This window comes from Leptodactylus fuscus, chromosome 7, assembly GCF_031893055.1.
Source record: "Leptodactylus fuscus isolate aLepFus1 chromosome 7, aLepFus1.hap2, whole genome shotgun sequence".
NCBI classification, from domain to species: Eukaryota; Metazoa; Chordata; class Amphibia; order Anura; family Leptodactylidae; genus Leptodactylus; species Leptodactylus fuscus.
Window position 1 is genome coordinate 9,527,104 of NC_134271.1, and position 22,087 is coordinate 9,549,190.

Genomic DNA, 22,087 nt, shown 5'->3' on the forward strand with positions numbered 1-22,087 from the left:
ATTCAGTTTAAACAGCTTGAATCCCTCATGTTCATCGTACGATGCCAGAGGCATATAACATATCCTGAGTATGTTATAAATGGAGTTAGTTATATAGTTTTGGTCAGCTAAATATTAAGGGCCAGAATGAAAGAAATCCTCGGGCTTCTATGTATTGGCTTGTGTACGGTCCTTGGGTTTGGAAGAAGCACACATTAAGGGTGACATAGAACATTGCTTGGCACGGCTTGATCTGTTAATGAATTAGAAGAAAATAGGTGGAGGATCTTGTGATTGTACTGGGTGGTCACCAGTATTGCATGGATTAGATTGGAAGGAGACTTTGGGAATTTGTTGATGTAATCAATGGTCACCAGTATTGGATGGTTTGGAAGAATATTGGGTTGTGGAGGATATTAGGGATCCCTTGACGTAGTAAAGGGTCACAGGTATTGGGTTGATTGGATGGAAATGAGAATGGGTGTGATAGATTTTAGGCATTCATTAATATAGTACGTGGTCACCAGTATTGAACGGATTGCAAGGAGATTGGGTTGTGGAGCATCTTGGGGATTCCTTGATATAGAGGATGGTCAATGGTATTGGATCGATTATAAGGAGACTGGGTTGTGAAACATTGGATTGGTTGGTTGGATTTATTGATGTAGTTGATGGTATTACAGTAGATGGATTGGTTTGGATGGAGATTGGATTGTGGAGCTTCTTGGGGATTCCTTGATATAGAGGATGGTCCATGGTATTGGGTCGATTATAAGGAGACTGGGTTGTGAAACATTGGATTGGTTGGTTGGATTCATTAATGTAGTTGATGGTATTACAGTAGATGGATTGGTTTGGATGGAGATTGGGTTGTGGAGTATCTTGGGGATTTGATGGATTGGGTTAGAAGATGAGTTGATTGTAGTATGTTTGGTTTTTGGCTGTGGATAGAGATAAAGTTCTGAAGATTGGTAGACACAGAAGTGTATAGCTTCCAGTCATTTTTCTGGTTGGTTCAGTGTTCTAGCTTTTTCACAATGCTTGAGACCAGTTGTCAGAAATAGTGGAGGCCCTCAGGTCATGGAGGGTACTGCAGTGTAAAGTGCGTAAAGTACCGGCTGCTACTATGATGTGGTGACTTAATGACAGATCACATCCTGAGTAGTGGGGATGATAATCCTGGGGAACCTCAGAAGATATGGAGTTCTGGGGAGAACTGAAGTTTCCATTGGATAGTAGAGGATTTAGAGGAACCTGGATGAAAAATGGAAGGTGCAGAAGATCAAGGGTGAATGGCAGATATTGGATAATTAATGGCTTAGTGTAATAGCTAAGCCTGACTTTCAAGACAAAGCAGCTTAAGGTATTACACTGAGCCGCCAGCCACCCTTCATACACCCCACTGATGATGTCTCGATAGAGGAAACGCTCTCCCATGTCGCACAGAGGCATGAAGTGAAGCTGTGGATCTGATGGATGGATCATTGATATAACCAAGTTGTATAGCTTGCTTTTTTGGCCATTTCTCCAAGTCTGGCACATTAAATGCAAGGAGAGGAGGCAAGAGGGTCAGGAAGAAAAGGGCACAGAAGACAAGAGAGCCAGGAAGAAAGAGTCACAGGAGACAAGAAGTATGGAAGACAAAAAGGACAGGATACAAAAAGGACAGGAAGAAAGAGTCACAGGAGACAAGAAGTATGGAGGACAAGAAGTGCAGGATACAAAAAGGACAAGAAGAAAGAGTCACAGGAGACAAGAAGTATGGAGGACAAGAAGTGCAGGATACAAAAAGGACAGGAAGAAAGAGGCACAGGAGACAAGAAGTATGGAAGACAAGAAGGGCAGGATACAAAAAGGACAGGAAGAAAGGGGCACAGGAGACAAGAGATATGGAAGACAAGAAGGGCAGTATACAAAAAGGACAGGAAGAAAGAGGCACAGGAGACAAGAGGTATGGAAGACAAGAGGAGCAGTATACAAAAAGGACAGGAAGAAAGAGGCACAGGAGACAAGAGGTATGGAAGACAAGAGGAGCAGTAAGAAAGGAGCACAGGAGAGAAAACGAACAGAAGACAAGAAATGCAGGAAACAAGAAGGACAGAAGATGAGAGGTTCAAGAGACAGGAGGAGCAGAAGACAAGAGGTGAATGAGACAAGAAGTGCATGTGATAAGAGGCGCAGGAGACAAGAGGAATAGGAGACGAGAGGTGCAAGAGGCAAGGGTGCAGGACACAAGTGCGACAGGAAAAGTTTAACCTAAGAGGCAGTGTAGCAGTTGTGAGGTCGGAGGAGGCCGCAGCACTTACAGCTCCACTGATGGAAGATTCTGTTACTTCAGCTCGCAGCAGTAATTATTCAATTTGTAGCGGTGTTTGCGTCCGTCTTTATGAGTCCCCTCCCCGCACTTAATGTGCCAGATTGGGAGAAGGGACCAGAAATCATCATTGTTAGATGATTAACCTTCAGAGGGTTTTATTAATGTAATCAGGCGGTGGAACAGGATTCTGAGGCAGAAGGTTCCAGCGAGATTGCAAGGAAGAAATTATTCCTGTTTTTAGATATATTAAACTTTATTGGTTTCTGAAAGTTAAGATACAGATGAAAACATTTACTGTGTCTCCAAATCAGCCGCGGCCGACACTTCACCGAAGCCGTAAAGATTTTATAGAATTCAATATATAAAATAGACATTTCTACACTGACTGAAAGCTGCAGAGGAGACCAACATGATACACAAGCCTGGGGGCCCCGGGGCCACACAGTACAAAGCAGTAAGAATGTCGCTGAAACCAGTGAGATAGCAATCAGCAAACAGGAAGCAGTCAGTGAGCAGTCAGTAATAAGAAGGCAGTCAGTGAGCATAGAGCAATCAGTATGCAGATAGTGAGCAGGCATCAGTCAGTATGCAGGCAGTTTATAGTTAACAGGCAACAGTCAGTATGCAGGCAGCAGACAGTGAGCAAACAGCAGTTAGTATGCAGGCAGCAGACAGTGAGCAAACAGCAGTCAGTGAGCAAACAGCAGTCAGTATGCAGGCAGCAGACAGTGAGCAGAGAGCAGTCAGTGAGCAGGCAGCTGACGGTGAGCAGAGAGCAGTCAGTATGCAGGCAGCAGACAGTGAGCAGAGAGCAGTCAGTATGCAGGCAGCAGACGGTGAGCAGGCAGCAGTCAGTATGCAGGCAGCAGTCAGTGAGCAGGCAGTGAGCAGGCAGCAGACGGTGAGCAGGGAGCAGTCAGTATGCAGGCAGCAGACGGTGAGCAGGCAGCAGTCAGTATGCAGGCAGCAGTCAGTGAGCAGGCAGCAGGCAGTGAGCAGGCAGCAGACGGTGAGCAGAGAGCAGTCAGTATGCAGGCAGCAGACGGTGAGCAGGCAGCAGTCAGTATGCAGGCAGCAGTCAGTGAGCAGGCAGCAGGCAGTGAGCAGGCAGCAGACGGTGAGCAGGGAGCAGTCAGTATGCAGGCAGCAGTCAGTATGCAGGCAGCAGACGGTGAGCAGGCAGCAGTCAGTATGCAGGCAGCAGTCAGTGAGCAGGCAGCAGGCAGTGAGCAGGCAGCAGACGGTGAGCAGAGAGCAGTCAGTATGCAGGCAGCAGGCAGTGAGCAGGCAGCAGACGGTGAGCAGGGAGCAGTCAGTATGCAGGCAGCAGACGGTGAGCAGGCAGTAGACGGTGAGCAGGCAACAGTCAGTATGCAGGCAGTAGTCAGTGAGCAGGCAGCAGACGGTATAGACATCACCCAGAAGAAGGGAGGGACCCTGAAGGAGTGGTAGACACTGTAAGGATGCCCAGGAGAGGAGAGGGCAGGTGAGTAGAACTCTTTGTTATGTTTCTATACCTCCCTTGATCCTCCGCTCATTATATTCTGGAGTCTGAAGAGATCTCAAATTGTATTTCTTTCACTTCTGGTTTGTGGGTGATGAACACCTAAAGTTTGGAGTTGAAGTTGAAACTTTTGGATAATTTGGGTTAAATCCTGTTCGATCTGACCCACTTTGCTCATCTCTAGTTCCTGCCACCTATTCAGAAGTTATATGAGAACTGTCTTTAAGGAGTTTCATTCTGGGCTGTGGAGTTGGAGTTGGAGTTAGGGGCCAGATTTAAGACTTACCAGCCGACTTACTGGCTTCAAAATAAAATTTAAAAATGATTACACTTGATATCATACTTGATAGCTAATAATCTTGTCTCATATTATTAGATTTCCGTCTCACTGCTCTATATTCACTTTTGTATGAATTCTAGAAAGCTTAGAAATTTCTGTTCAGTTCTCTCACTCTCAGGCCCGATATAAAACCCATCTGGAGGAAGAAATCTTCTCTTTCTTGACCAGTTGTTCCTTCTTAGGAGCTTCTTTCTTCAGTTCAGCTCAGTCCTTGTCTGATGTCATCTGAGGGTCTTGTTTGGACTCTTCTGTCTTGAAGAGAGTGATGTCTCTTTTTTGCAGTCTGTTCTTATTGTGTTACGATGGTGCCACAGAATGGGCTGAAATCTCTTCCTCCGGATTGTGCCCTGGACTCATCCTTTCCCTAACCCTCAAAAAGCTGCAGATGTTCTTCCAACCATGATCCTACTCCATCAGTTCAGTACTATGTAATGAGCGCTGCCCCCTATAGACCATATTTACCTCCTCTGTCTAAGTATTTAGGAGTTTATAATATGATACTGTATATAATGAAATAATCCTTTAATAATCCTTTAATAGTCCCCCAGTGGGGAAATTTCAGCATGTTACAGCAGCAGAGTAATACAGATACAGGATAATACACAGGAATATATTACTTAAGTAGACACATTTATGCTGAGAAGAGAAGATATACTAGGAGTCCACAGCAGCTAAGCTAAGAAGCTAACAGAAGAAAGAAGGAAGACTTCAAAATCATTTAGTTCTCTGTGTTGAGTGATCTCCGTTTGGACTGATGAAGATTATACAGCCTGATTGCGGTTGGGAGGAAGGACCTGCGATAGCTCCTTCTCACACTTGGGGTGAAACAGACGGTCACTTACAGTGCTGCCAAGTGCCATCAAGGTCTCATACATGAGGTGGGAGTTGTTCTCCAGCATGGAGCTCACCACGGACACCACCTGTACTGGGTCCAGGGGGCTCCCCAGGACAGAGCTGGCCCTTCTGATCAGCCTGTCAAGTCTATTTCTGTCCCTGGTTGATATACTGCTCCCCCAGCAGGCCACACCAAAAAGATGGCTGAAGAAACCACAGAGTTGAAAAAGGCCCTAAGAAGTGGCCCCTGGACTCCGAAGGACCGCAGCCTCCTGAGCAGGTAGAGTCTGCTGTGACCCTTTCTCTTTAAATGTAGATTGTGAGCCCCATACAGGCATCACAATGTACATTTTTCTCTTCCTATCAGTATGTCTTTGAAGTATGGGAGGAAATCCACGCAAACACGGGGAGATCATACAAACTCCCTGCAGATGCTGCTCCTGGTGGGATTCAAACCCAGGACTCCAGCACTGCAAGGCTGCAGTGCTAATCACTGAGCCACTGTGATGCCCCACTGCTGTGACCCTTTCTGTGCAGCGCCTCCAGGTGATCAGCTCAGTCCAGCTTATTATTGAGGAGCACAGCCAGGTCTTGACTATCTCAATTCATATCCCTTGGATCTCCACTGGGACCAGGGCACTTCTCCGTTTACTTAAGTCCACCACCATCTCCTTGGTCTTCCCAGCAAATATACTTATACAGCAGAGTATATAATGTTACACTGTATATACCGATGTAACAGAGTTTATAATATAATACTGTATATAATATACCACTGTAGCAAAGTTGATCTTGACACTTCAGTGAGATCATTTATTATATGACACAATGAAAAACATTTAGAAAGTCTGGTTAAAGTTTTGTGTTACGTGTCAAGGTGACGTTTGCCATATCTGTACAACACTCTTACACTATTGTTGGCAGTGATGCCGGTTGTATGATGAGTTTTGGGTTGATTCCTCAGCTGCACACCCGGCCGTTCTCTCTCGCGCCGCTACGATTATTAATATCTTCTCGTAGGTGTTTATAATCAAACACATAAAAATCTCCAGCGAATTGGTTTTCGTAGACGCCGATCCAGCTATGACATAATCCTTCGCCGTGATTATGTTGGGCATAGTATTCAAATGATTAACTCAGTTTTTGGGCCGGCGTCCAACCATAACAGACGTTTGTGGGGGGAGGGGGGGGGATTAGGGTGGTCTACCAAAATAAGTGCTAGTTTTGTTTTCTCCCCCTCCCTTGGTTACGCAGTGAACGCCTTTGTTTCTTACACAGTAGCTCAGTCAATTGAAAGAAGAGTCTGCTCCCGTCGCTAATGAGTTTAATGTGTGCGAGCCACAAGCTAAGCGTTTCCACATTGCGCCGGGCAGCCAGAGGCCTGACAAGCGTCTGGAGAGCGGCTGCCGAGCAGATAGTTAACACTGATTCCTGCACTAAACCGGTTACTTATGTTCTCAAATTAGAAGGAGTAATTGAGCTGCTTACATGCATCGTTTTGCCAAAGTAATGTTGACCATTTATACAGAATCCTGACAAATTGAAATCATCTGGATGTATCTTGGCAGCGAGCAAAAAGCTGACTCCATTTTCCTTCATCCAATAGATCTACGAAAACCACAACAGTGGTACGAGTGGGTGGCCAGCGCAGCGCACAACACAACTATGCGGCCACTCTGGGTAAATACCAAGTAGCCGTGTTACATTATACAGGTTGGAAAGTCTGAGTCCTGCTCTTTCCAGGGTCTCTGGGCTGAGAAGCTTCTTTTAATCTGCTCCCATACATATAGCAGGGGGAAGGGTGAGAGCTGCGGGGTCGGCTGTCACCATTGCAAAGAGTGTCTAATGATAAGTGGCTGATTTACAAATGGAAATTCCCCAAACCAGGGGTCTCAAATACGTGGCCCTTGAGGCCGACATCTGCGACCCGCGGGCAGTGGGAGGAGGCAGCCGGTCCGGTGATCTGCTTGTTAAATATTAAATCTGATTGCAGAACTGGGGAGAAGAAGAGCCCCAACCTGGTTCTGAAACTGACAGTGCAAGTAGCCACATGCCTCTGACTCTACCACTTTCTGACTTGTAGGTTGCAGGCTGTGGCCTACACGCAAACAGTGCTCCGCTCCCTGGCGCCTACCACTCCTTCCCGATCTGGGTGCACATGAAACGTCACAAAGCTGTGCACCCAGAGTAAGGGAAGAGCGGGGCCGGGAAGCAGTCAGATAAGTATTGTACCAACCATCTGTATATGAGGGCAGTTATGGGGTCCCGGCCAATGAGTAGGGGGCCATTTTACTGTATGGGCTACTGAGGGAGAACATTTTACTGTATCAGGCTAACATATGGAATTCGGCCTCTCAACTTCCAATTTTTCCAGATAAGTGATCAGTAACCAACATATGGCACTATATACCATGCAGTCTATATCACTATAGTATAGTCTATATCACTACAGTCTAGTCTATATACAGTACAGCCATAGACAGGAAGGGTGTTTTAGGAAAAATTGTAGAAAACCTTAGAGTTACACTAATATCACCCCACTTTCAAAAAAAGTTGGTGCACTGTGTAAAATGTAAGGAAAAGAAGAATGCAAGGATTTGGAAATATCATATAACCATATTTTATTCACAATAGAACATAGATCACATATCAGAAGGGGAGACTGTTACAAAAAGAAGACGGGGGACTATACAATGGTAGACTCTGCCCTGGCCCAACTTTTTGGAGATGTGTCACTGCCATCAATTTCTTAATAAGATGGAGAAATGTGTATTGTATAACTTTCACCTTCTGTGTTCTATTGTGTAACTTTCACCTTCTGATATGTGATTTATGTTCTATTGTGTAACTTTCACCTTCGTATATGTGATTTATATTCTATTGTGTAACTTTCACCTTTCTGATATGTGATCTCTGTTCTGTTGTGTAACTTTCACTTTCTGATATGTGATTTCTGTTCTATTGTGTAACTTTCACTTTTTGATATGTGGTCTATGTTCTGTTGTGTAACTTTCACTTTCGGATATGTGATCTCTGTTCTATTGTGTAACTTTCACTTTTTGATATGTGATCTCTGATCTATTGTGTAACTTTCACTTTCTGATATGTGATCTCTGTTCTATTGTGTAACTTTCACCTTCCGATATGTGATTTCTGTTTTATTGTGTAACTTTCACTTTCTGATATGTGATCTCTGTTCTATTATGTAACTTTCACTTTCTGATATGTGTTCTGTGTTCTAGTGAATACAATATGGTTAGGAGATTTTAAATTCTTTGCATTCTTTTTTTTTTCTTTACATTTTACACAGCAGCCCAATTTTTTGGGGAATTTGGGCTGTACTTATAAATTATTAATGAAAATTTGTCGCTTCAGGGCGTAGTCACATGGACCAATCAAACTGCAGTTATGACTTCCCATTACAACATAAATCAAAGCAGAACATTGGAGATTTTGCTAAACTGCAGCAACAAGTGGTGAATTGACTGTAGAGTGTGAATAAGCCCTAATTGTCAGGCGTATTGGTGTCTTCATTTTTCTAGCAGCATCCAAACATGATAGGAGCCGTATTCTTGACATTCTTGATGTCTGATTCTGACGTGGGAAACTTGCAGTGATTCATGATTTTCTAATTCGGGCCCGTCTCTGCTAATTTCGACACAATGATTCCCGTCGCGCCATATCCAGGAGGCTCATGGTTACAGCTATTTAAGTATGAGACGGCGAAATGTTCAGGTAGATGAGGTGCGAGCGGCGACACTTCACGGAAATCTCCCGTCTAGTTTTCCTTCTATTTCTTAATACAAAGTGAGTGAATGTGAGAGGAGGTTTCCAATTATCCGCTTCCCCACATTAGTACCCACAGTGCGATGATTATGATGCATTTTCTGTGGGTAGTTCATTACACTTGGAGTATGTTAAAAGCATAAAATAATGGGGTCACCGTTCTTTCTGCTTCATGATATTAAAAGATAGCTTCCAGCCTCCGAGAACGCAGCGAGGGAAAAGCTCCTTACATAATAAAAGCCTCTGTGATTTCCCCATCCTGGAGTTTATCTCACACTTAGGATTACTCAGGCCGCAAACTATTGTACAAGAGTCACCATTTACAGAATTAGATCGGTGACGCCCATTCATTTCACGAGCCGCTGGCAAAATGCAACTTCCAAGTTATTTTGTATTTAATGGAATATTCAGCAGGTTTCTCTTTGTCTTTGAGAAGGAGAGAAGTTCTAAACTGTACTAAATACTTACTGACCTGCTCCATAGACTGTAATGTCACTCTCGCCCCAACTATGACATCATCATCCAAACGCAGATTGGCCTTCTTCATGGACTGTGACCTCACTGCCTTCCACGAGTGACATCATCATCTAATCATAGACTGATCTGCTTCATGGAATGTGACCTCACTGCCCTTCACCTATATCTTCATCCAATCACAGACTGATCTTCTCCATAGACTGTATAACCTAAATGCCCTTCAACTGTGACATCATCACAATCACAAACTGATCTTCTCCATGACTACGACTTCATTGTCCTCCACTTATGACATCATGATCTAATCACAGAATGACCTGTTTCATGGACTATGACTTCACTGCCCCACCTATGACATCATCATACAATCACAGACTGTTCTGCTCCAGGGACTGTATAACCTAACTGCCCTCCACCTATGACATCAACCTCCATGGACTACAACCTCAATGCCCTCCAGTTATGACATCATCATCCAATCACAATGACCTCACTGGCCCCTTATGGGGCACGTTTGATGAGATTTCTTGCTGCAACATTAAGGTAATGTCACGGATCAAAATCAAAATTAAAAACAGAGACTAATGGGAACTATCTTATCTTTACCATGGACGTGGCCCCCTCACCTCCTTGGCCTCCTGTACAGGCCACACATGCTCCTCAGCATCACAACATCTTGGATGGTCAAAAATGGATACAAATTGGGAAATTTTAATCTATTGTATATCTCCGTACACCGGCAAAGTTTTACAAAACTATTAGCCCAGAACTTAAGAGGAATTCGGACAACCTGGGTCAAAAGTAGGAATTGTCCCTTCGAAGGAAGATGTGTTCTTCCTCATCTTGACCATGATATCCTGAGTAGCAAACACCATTCGAAACTCCTGTTTCGAATAGCACGCACCCATAGGAATGAATGGAAGCGGCCTGCACGCAGACTTTGCCGACGGCTGGCCGCTTAACCCCCTGCGTGCCGGCCGCTTCCATTCATTCCTATGGGTGCGTGCTATTCGAAACGGCCGTTTCGAATAGTGTTCGCTCATCTCTAATCCTGAGATAAGTGGCGTGATGTGACTTTGTTGTGCAACTAATACATTTTATTTTTTAGGCAGTCATCTGGTGTGCACATCCCGGAAAATAGTGAACCAGGAGAGGGTCCAGTCACACGGAGGAATTTGGCGCTGATTCTGGCGTGGAATCTGCATCTGAATCATCATGGGAAAAAAAGCCTCCCATTGACTTCAATGGGTTCCGCATGGAAAACGGAACCCATTGAAGTTAATGGGAGGCTTTTTTTTCCATGCTGATTCTGACGCAGATTCCGCGCCAGAATTGGCGCCAAATTCCTCTGTATAAATGGACCCTAAAAGGAATGAGCAGCGAGGTAGCCTACCATACGACCCAGCAGTAGGAAGCGATGAAGAAACCTCCGCAGCTTTCAGCGCTCCCGTAGTTTTAATGTTGATCTGCAGTAGTAAGAAATACGGGTCACTCGGGCGAGATGTCGGCATTTCTAGGAAAGGGAGCGGACTGTAGTATGCGGTACATATACATGTAGAGCGTAGTTTACTGCCGGGGTTAATGAGATCAGAGCGTCTACTTTATGTTTTAATCCTCCCGACCTTTCATTTAAAATGAGATTAAACCTGATTTTATGTCCATCTTTTTTCTGCCAGAATCGCGCCGTCATTTCTCATTTTAACCGTCCACATTTATTTTCTCGTTCTGCATCGGAAAAAAATAAAATGTTATTTGCGCAGAACGTTGTGTAGAAGTCGCTCACACGTCTGCGCCGCCGTCCTGATGACAGACAGACGCCCCGGCTGCCGCATTGCACCTCTGAGCAGACGTGGCCTTAATTGTCGTCCCAGTTTACGCTCCACTTTATTTTTACGGGGATTTAACGGCGTTCATATTGCTGATGCATCGGCGGCAGGAAAATACTTTTATGTCTCCTCTTTGCGCTTTTCAGTTCATTTTTTCCCTTCTACCTAAAAAGCAATATTAATTACCAGCTGAAATGCAAACAATATTTCTCCCGCCCGCGCCCCGCACTTCCCCGTCCTCGCTGTCGACACATTTGTGTCTGTGTTATTTAAAATTATTGTCAACCTGCAGTACAAAGAAATCCTTGTTGTCTGCACCCGGCACTAATACCAGCAACCCCCAGCCCCATCCACACATTGTACCAAACAGAGGAGGAAAGTACCAACTTCACCACATCATAGAAAACACGCTAAGAGTACACGGGAAAAGCCAAAGGGAAGAACAAACAGTCAGCAAGTAATACAGAGAACATAATAGTCACAGACTGCACAGCTTTACATACACTGCAGGGCAAGAGCGGACACCTGATACTACAGGTTGTATATAGTGATATGGACCATGCTGGTATAAGCTGGGTATATACTGTATATAATTCTATATGTACAGCTGATATAACCTGGGTATCTCCTGCATATAATTCTATATGTACAGCTGGTATAACCTGGGTATATACTGTATATAATTCTATATGTACAGCCGGTATAACCTGGGTATATACTGTATATAATATATATGTACAGCCAGTATAACCTGGGTATATACTGTATATAATTATATATGTACAGCCGGTATAACCTGGGTATATACTGTATATAATTATATATGTACAGCTGATATAACCTGGGTATATACTGTATATAATTATATATGTACAGCTGATATAACCTGCGTATATACTGTATATAATTATATATGTACAGCTGATATAACCTGGGTATATACTGTATATAATTATATATGTACAGCCGGTATAACCTGGGTATCTCCTGTATATAATTATATATGTACAGCCGGTATAACCTGGGTATATACTGTATATAATTATATATGTACAGCTGGTACAACCTGGGTATCTCCTGTATATAATTATATATGTACAGCTGGTATAACCTGGGTATATACTGTATATAATATATATGTACAGCCAGTATAACCTGGGTATATACTGTATATAATATATATATATAGCCAGTATAACCTGGGTATATACTGTATATAATATATATGTACAGCTGGTATAACCTGCGTATATACTGTATATAATTATATATGTACAGCTGATATAACCTGGGTATATACTGTATATAATTATATATGTACAGCTGATATAACCTGGGTATCTCCTGTATATAATTATATATGTACAGCCGGTATAACCTGGGTATATACTGTATATAATTATATATGTACAGCTGGTACAACCTGGGTATCTCCTGTATATAATTATATATGTACAGCTGGTATAACCTGGGTATATACTGTATATAATATATATGTACAGCCAGTATAACCTGGGTATATACTGTATATAATTATATATGTACAGCCGGTATAACCTGGGTATATACTGTATATAATTATATATGTACAGCTGATATAACCTGGGTATATACTGTATATAATTATATATGTACAGCTGATATAACCTGGGTATCTCCTGTATATAATTATATATGTACAGCCGGTATAACCTGGGTATATACTGTATATAATTATATATGTACAGCTGGTACAACCTGGGTATCTCCTGTATATAATTATATATGTACAGCTGGTATAACCTGGGTATATACTGTATATAATATATATGTACAGCCAGTATAACCTGGGTATATACTGTATATAATATATATATATAGCCAGTATAATCTGGGTATATACTGTATATAATATATATGTACAGCTGGTATAACCTGGGTATCTCCTGTATATAATTCTATATGTACAGCTGGTATAATCTGGGTATCTCCTGTATATAATTCTATATGTACAGCTGGTATAACCTGGGTATCTCCTGTATATAATTATATATGTACAGCTGGTATAATCTGGGTATACACTGTATATAATTATATATGTACAGCCGGTATAAGTTATACATTGTGTATATAGTGACATGGACCGTGCTGGTATAAGTTATACATCTTCTTGTATACAGGTATAGTAATATAGATCATGCTGGTATAACTCATGTAGAGTGTATATAGATCATTCTATGACGTTATACTATAAATTGGCCATTTCAGCATCTGTATCTACATCTGTATCTATCACGTGCTATGTGAATACGGTGACACACGCTGGTGAGATTTACTACAAGTACAAACTTACAGAACTTTTTCTTTGAATCCTTCCTTGTCTGGGACAAAGTTAAAAAAACCCGAAACCCTTCTAGCAGGACACGTCACAGTAGTTGGCGAGCCGTTAGTAGACTCAGCCATCCCGCTCTCTTCTCACATTGGTGGTGAGCTTGTACCCATTGTAACTTGATTTGTGGAGACATATTCTTGGTCGGCTGCCCGGCTCGGTGTAGGCAGCTTATCTCTCGGATCTATTTAAATACACTAAGTGTAGTCAGTTTGCATTTTATAAATTAAATAAAAGAAGTACTTAGAAATGTCCATTCTTCTCTATGATCAGCCCCATTGTCACAGGCATTTGGCATTAATTATAAGTTAGCCCCAGGCGCCTCTCGGCTTGTCCTCTAGCCAGCAATAATTTGGTTTATAGAGATCAGATGGCTGGGAACAGGCCTTGAAAGACGCAGCTCGGAGAAGCATATTTGATGAATTTACTACGATCTGAATCTGGGTTTATTCTTTCCTGTTGCGGAGCAGACACCCCGCAGCACACGCGCCGAGCTCAGATGAACGACAGCGAAGGTCAATTAAACTACAATATGGGCTCTGTATTTTGCTACTTCTCAGATTGCATTTCCTATCAGAAGAGCGAGGGCTGAAAACCATCCAAATTTGGACAGGAAACCACACAAAAGTGAAGGTTACTTTTGTCATTAACAATAAATGTAACCAGAAGCACTGGCAGAACACGGGCGGCAAAAATACTGGTGTCACGTTTCCAGGGGCAACCAACATGGGGTAGCGAATGGAAGTTCTACCGGGGACAGAAATAAGAGAATTCCAGATTTTATTCAAGAGTTCTATGTCATGAATCTTATATAGTGTAACTTTGTTTATTGTTACAGTCTCTAGATATTATCAATTGTTACAATGTAAGATTTTGAATTTAATTAAATAAAAGTTGCCTTGTTATAGTATTACGTTATTGTAATGTATTGGTATATTTTGTGTTAGTCCTGTATGGGTGTATATCGTTATTGTATATATTTATGTACATATGGTATATGTTTATTGTTCAAGCACATTATTATACTGGTATATGTTATTGTATTGTAATGTATTGTTATATTGTGATAGTCCTGTATTGGTGTATGTCGTTATATTGTTCTATTACATTATTACATTGGTACATGTTGTTTATTGTTCTATTACATTATTACATTGGTATATGTTGTTATATTGTTATTGTCTTTCTCGTAATGTATTGTTGCATTGTGTAAGTCCTGTATTGGTATATGTCATTATTGTATATATTTATGTACATATGTTATATGTTTATTGTTCTATTACATTATTACATTGATATATGTTATATTGTTATTGTCTTTATTGTAATGTATTGTTGCATTGTGTTAGTCCTGTATTGGTATATGTCGTTATTGTATATATTTATGTACAGATGTTATATGTTTATTGCTCTAGTACATTATTACATTGGTACATGTTGTCATATTGTTATAGCCTTTATTGTTACGTTGCTGTATTCTTTGGTAGTCCTGTATTTGTATACGTCATTATGTATATGTTTATGACTATGTAGTATATGCCTTTATTCCTGTAGTCCTATAATAATTTCTATTGGTATATTAGTTACGTTTTTATAGTATTATGTATCCTGTTATTTTATTTAACCCCTTTCCACCGCAGCAATTTTTCGATTTTCATTTTTTCTTCCCAGCCTTCCAAAAGCTGTAACTTTTGTATTTTTCCATTCACAAAGCCATACAAAGGCTTTATTTTTGCACTGCAAGTTTTACTTTATAGTGATCCCTAAGATATACTGGGAAACTGGAAAAAAAAAATCAGAATGGGGTGGAAATAGAGAAAAACGAAGGATTATGAAGATAATCTTGTTTCCCTTAGTCCTAACAGCGGCACAATATGGGTTCTTGTGCCGCTGGTAGGACGACAGGGAACTACATTTGTGCGACTTCATGTTTATGGCGTTCACTGTGCAGCAATGACATGTGACCTGTATTCTGTGGGTCGTTACGATTATGGTGATACATCAATATGATTTTTGTTATGTTTTTAATACTTTAAAAAAAATCAAACATTTTGAAAAAAAAAAAAAATTGTAGTCACCATTCATAATTTTTCCATATACGGGGATGTAAAAAGTATCTTTTTTAGCGGCGCCAGATTTACTGTTTATTTATACCAGTTTGGGGAATGTTTGATATTGATCATTTGTAGATTGGGCATTTTCAGACATGGGGGTGTCTAACGTGTGTGTCTGCTTTACATTGTTTATTTATTTCTGTATCTGGTTTAGGGAAAGGGGGGTTATTTGAACTTTTAATTTTTAAAAACATTTTTAACTTTTTTTATAAATTTATTTTTAGACTCCCTAGGGGTCTAGAACCCAAGGGCGCTGATCACTAATACAATATACTGCAATGCATTAACATATACTGAAATCCATAGAGGCCTATTACAGGTTGCTTGCTGCAGCCTGTAATACATCTATACGAAGGATGGGTCTGTGAGCCTTCAGTATGCTCCAAACTGACATAGTAAGGCCTCGTTCACATATGCGTTGGTATTCCGTCCGGGGGACTCCACATGAGGATCCCCCGGAACAGAATACCAAACGCAACCGCAAGCGGTGTGCAGTGTAAGCAAACAGACCCCATAGACCATAATGGGGTCTGTGTGCTTGCCGCGAGATCTCCACATGGATCATGTGGACAGGAAAGTAGTTCACAATTTACTTTCCTGCCTACAAGCACATGGACCCCATTATAGTCTATGGGGTCCATATGCTTACACTGCACACCGCTTGCAGTTGTGTTCAGTATTCCGTTTGGGGAGTCCCTATGCTGACTCCCCGAATGGAATACCAAACACAGATGTGAACGAAGGGTAACAGATGACAATCTCGCCAAAAATGGCAGCTCCCATGTGCAGTCGGTAAATAGATGCCTTGGTCACATTTGACGTACCGTTTTTCCACTCTTAGGGAGCCTTCACAGGGAGTAAACGCTCCGCACATTCTGAATGTAAACTCGTTCAGCGTGAGCGGCACTAAAACAGATCCCCTTGATTTCTATGGGTGCCGGCATACGCGCATACCACATTGAAAGCAATAGGTAAAAAAGTATCCCATTGATTTCAATGGAGAGCGCGTGTATGCCGGCTCCCATAGAAATCAAGGGGATTTGTTTTAACGCCGCTCACGCTGAACGAGTTTACGTTCAGAATGAGCGGAGCGTTTACTCCGTGTGAAGGAGATTCCTGACGAAGATGTGAACTCAGCGTTAGATTGTTCCTTTTCCTTCTTCCTGCATTTTACAATGAATCGCTGTCTGTCCAGTAACTCACATAAATGTCACCGCCTTGTGTAATCCTCTTTCATGTCCTGGTGTCATTTACACTTTTGAACACTATCGAAATGAAATCCATCTGTGCATTGCAAGCACCAAGCAATTCTGACACGTGTCATGGACAACACAGACGTCCAACATCACCTTGCATTAACCATCACGGACAAAGCCGGAGGGAGAAATCAGCCACCGAGACGCCACATTTCACCGCCGGTGTCCAGTTTAACCTTAAGGAGATAGAAATAAATTATAACAAATCATCAAATGATTATTCTGCTATTTATACAGCCGCAGATTAGATCCAAGATTTCTGCAGATATTTGTAGTTCTGTCACATATTTCACCTCTGGTTATTAAATATCCCTAAAGAAAAGCAAATCTGCAGGTTGTTTCTGAAGCAGAAAGCAAAGATGTATTTTATCGTGGAAGGATATGAAGACATCGATATGGAAACACAAAGAACACAGAAGAACTCAGAGGAATGCAGAACAACATTGAAGAACTCGGAAGAACATAGAACTCGAGAGAACATATAAGACGTCAGAAGAAACCAGAACATAGAAGAATTCAGATAAAGGCAGAAGAACACAGAAGAAGTCAAAAGAACTCAGAAGAACATGGTATGAACACAGAAGAACAGATGAAGACAGAGGAAAGTAAAAGAATACAGAATAACACATGAGAATACCGGCTCAGATTTACTGATATGGCATAAATACAGGCAGCTGAAAAATGTGTCATATTTATCACAGTTACTAATGCTCATTGATAAATCTGGTGTGTCTTTAGACTGTCTAGTCTACATTTATACCACCTTTTAGTTGGCCTACTTTGAGCCAGAATTTTGGGATAAAATTATGGCAAATTTGTATTGCCCCTTGGCCATTGTAAGCTCCAAACGATTCAATCCAAACTAGACGTGCAAGATGCTAAACTTGCATCACATTCCACCAAGCTGCAGATTGTTCTGTGTGGGGATCACTGTAGAGCAGATTGTACTGTGTGGGGATCACTGTAGAGCAGATTGTACTGTGTGGGGATCACTATGGAGCAGATTGTACTGTGTGGGGATCACTGTGGAGAAGATTGTACTGTGTGGGGGTTACCGTGAAGCAGATTGTACTTTGTGGGGATCACTGTGTAGCAGATTGTATTGTGTGTGGATCACTGTGGAGCAGATTGTACTGTGTGGGGATCAGTGTGGGGCAGATTGTACTGTGTGGGGAAAAGTGTGGAGAAGATTGTACTGTGTGGGGATCACTGTGGAGCAGATTGTACTGTGTGGGGAAAACTGTGTGGCAGATTGTACTGTGTGGGGATTACTGTGGAGCAGATTATACTGTGTGGGGATTACTGTGGAGCAGATTGTACTGTGTGGGGATCACTATGGAGCAGATTGTACTGTGTGGGGATCACTATGGAGCAGATTGTACTGTGTGGGGATCACTATGGAGCAGATTGTACTGTGTGGGGAAAACTGTGTAGCAGATTGTACTGTGTGGGGATCACTGTGGAGCAGATTGTACTGTGTGGGGATCATTGTGGAGCAGATTGTACTGTGTGTGGGCCACTGTGAAGCAGATTATACTGTGTGGGGGCCACTGTGGAGTAGATTATATCGTGTGGCAGACATATGATATTAGTACAGGCTGTAATAACATTGCACAGTCACTATAAAACAGATCCTGTGTGATGTAAATAGTGAACATTAATTGTTTAAAACTATGCCAAATGCAAACTTTTACTTTTCGGTACAAAGTTGTTTTGCATCATTGAAAGCTCTGTAATGACCCATACACACAACCGTATTTTGCAGGTCCATAACTGCCCGCAATTTTGGATCCGCACAGTATTAAGCTTAAATTGCCATGTTGGCACTTTGTGACAAATTATTGGGTTTTGGGCAGTTTGGGGACTTGATCTCTAAAAGGTTTGCCATCCCTGCCATAGACTATAATGGGGTCCATCTGGTGTCCAGTGGGATTTTGCTGGTTTTACACTGAAATCAGTAAAGAGAAAAGTCGCCCTTGCAGGACTTTTCTCTCTATTGATTTTAGACACAATCTGCAGTGGAGTCTCTAAGGCCTGGTTCACATCTGCGTTGTTAATCCGTTCAGGGGAGTCTGCATGGGAACCCCCCCCGAACGGATTACCTAATGCATTGTCAAGCGGTGTGCAGTGAAAGCACACAGACCCCATAGACTATAATGGGGTCCATGTGCTTTTCGCATGGTCTCCGAACGGAACGGAAGTAGTTCACGATCTACTTTCCTGTCCACATGACTTGTGTGGAGACGGTGCGGAAAGAACACGACCCCATTATAGTCTATGGGGTCTGTGTGCTTTCACTGCACACTGCTTTACAATGCATTCGGTAGTCTGGGGGGATCCCCATGTGGACTCCCCCGAACGGATTACCAGGCCTTAGAGACTCCATTGCAGATGTGAATCTAGCCTTACCTACATTGTTATAAACACATACACACATCATATACACATTTGTTCGGACACATTACACATTGTTTATTTTTGGGATACATATTAAATCAATGTCATACAGATCACAACCTGCCTTTTGAAGTTGATATAGCAGGGGGGCGGGGGGCACATACTTCTGTAATGGAACCAGAAACATTTGGAGGGATGAACCGCTCCCCTGTTTCTCTGAGGTCACACAATGCTGAGACATCACACTGGAAGTTATGTGATCTTCACACGTAGGAACGAGATTGACAATCTCTGTGAACTGTCCCTGGAAGCAGCGGTATGTGATAATGAGAGGCTGACATTGAGCCGCCATCATGTGGGACTGAGCGCTGACACCTGATGTTAATCTCTTCCTTCCAGCATCTGCACAATCTAAATAAAAGGAACATCATTACGACTCCATTCATCACCTAATGATCATTGATTGGCTCCGCACCTCCATGGCTGCCACACCAGGCTCAGACTACCCAGTGGTGCAGAATAATAACAACAACAACGACAAGGCTTCTAGATCACTGGATCACCCCGTCCCATCCCGGGTCCTCAGTGTCCACTGATGGTCAGCACGCAAGTGGTCAGGGTCAGTCATGTCAGGTGCCAAGTCAAACAGAAAACTGATGACAGGAAACAGTACAAGAAATCGTCCGCACATCTTTTTATTTTATTTTTCATGATTTTTTAAAAATATTTTTAGGAAAAGTAATGAGGTATTATTACAGAATAAGTTTGAGATATTACATTATCCTCGAAAGACCTATGCTGAAAAACTGAGAATGCCGCCTATCCATTCACTAGAGAGCAGCGGTGACATCACTGAGAATGCAGAATATCCATATACTAGAGAGCAGCGGTGACATCACTGAGAATGCCGCCTATCCATTCACTAGAGAGCAGCGGTGACATCACTGAGAATGCAGCCTATCCATTCACTAGAGAGCAGCGGTGACATCACTGAGAATGCCGCCTATCCATTCACTAGAGAGCAGCGGTGACATCACTGAGAATGCAGCCTATCCATTCACTAGAGAGCAGCGGTGACATCACTGAGAATGCCGCCTATCCATATACTAGAGAGCAGCGGTGACATCACTGAGAATGCCGCCTATCCATATACTAGAGAGCAGCGGTGACATCACTGAGAATGCAGAATATCCATATACTAGAGAGCAGCGGTGACATCACTGAGAATGCCGCCTATCCATTCACTAGAGAGCAGCGGTGACATCACTGAGAATGCCGCCTATCCATTCACTAGAGATCAGCAGTGACATCACTGAGAATGCCGCCTATCCATATACTAGAGAGCAGCGGTGACATCACTGAGAATGCCGCCTATCCATTCACTAGAGATCAGCGGTGACATCACTGAGAATGCCGCCTATCCATTCACTAGAGAGCAGTGACATCACTGAGAATGCCGTCTATCCATTCACTAGAGATCAGCAGTGACATCACTGAGAATGCAGCCTATCCATTCACTAGAGAGCAGCGGTGACATCACTGAGAATGCAGCCTATCCATTCACTAGAGATCAGCGGTGACATCACTGAGAATGCCGCCTATCCATTCACTAGAGAGCAGTGACATCACTGAGAATGCCGCCTATCCATTCACTAGAGAGCAGCGGTGACATCACTGAGAATGCAGCCTATCCATATACTAGAGAGCAGCGGTGACATCACTGAGAATGCCGCCTATCCATTCACTAGAGAGCAGCGGTGACATCACTGAGAATGCAGCCTATCCATTCACTAGAGAGCAGCGGTGACATCACTGAGAATGCCGCCTATCCATATACTAGAGAGCAGCGGTGACATCACTGAGAATGCCGCCTATCCATATACTAGAGAGCAGCGGTGACATCACTGAGAATGCAGAATATCCATATACTAGAGAGCAGCGGTGACATCACTGAGAATGCCGCCTATCCATTCACTAGAGATCAGCGGTGACATCACTGCGAATGCCGCCTATCCATTCACTAGAGAGCAGTGACATCACTGAGAATGCCGCCTATCCATTCACTAGAGATCAGCAGTGACATCACTGAGAATGCCGCCTATCCATTCATTAGAGATCAGCGGTGACATCACTGCGAATGCCGCCTATCCATTCACTAGAGAGCAGTGACATCACTGAGAATGCCGCCTATCCATTCACTAGAGATCAGCAGTGACATCACTGAGAATGCCGCCTATCCATTCATTAGAGATCAGCGGTGACATCACTGCGAATGCCGCCTATCCATTCACTAGAGAGCAGTGACATCACTGAGAATGCCGCCTATCCATTCACTAGAGAGCAGCGGTGACATCACTGAGAATGCCGCCTATCCATTCACTAGAGAGCAGTGACATCACTGAGAATGCCGCCTATCCATTCACTAGAGAGCAGCGGTGACATCACTGAGAATACAGCCTATCCATTCACTAGAGAGCAGCGGTGACATCACTGAGAATGCCGCCTATCCATTCACTAGAGATCAGCGGTGACATCACTGCGAATGCCGCCTATCCATTCACTAGAGAGCAGTGACATCACTGAGAATGCCGCCTATCCATTCACTAGAGAGCAGCGGTGACATCACTGAGAATACAGCCTATCCATTCACTAGAGAGCAGCGGTGACATCACTGAGAATGCCGCCTATCCATATACTAGAGAGCAGCGGTGACATCACTGAGAATGCCGCCTATCCATTCACTAGAGAGCAGCGGTGACATCACTGAGAATGCCGCCTATCCATATACTAGAGAGCAGCGGTGACATCACTGAGAATGCCGCCTATCCATTCACTAGAGATCAGCGGTGACATCACTGAGAATACAGCCTATCCATTCACTAGAGAGCA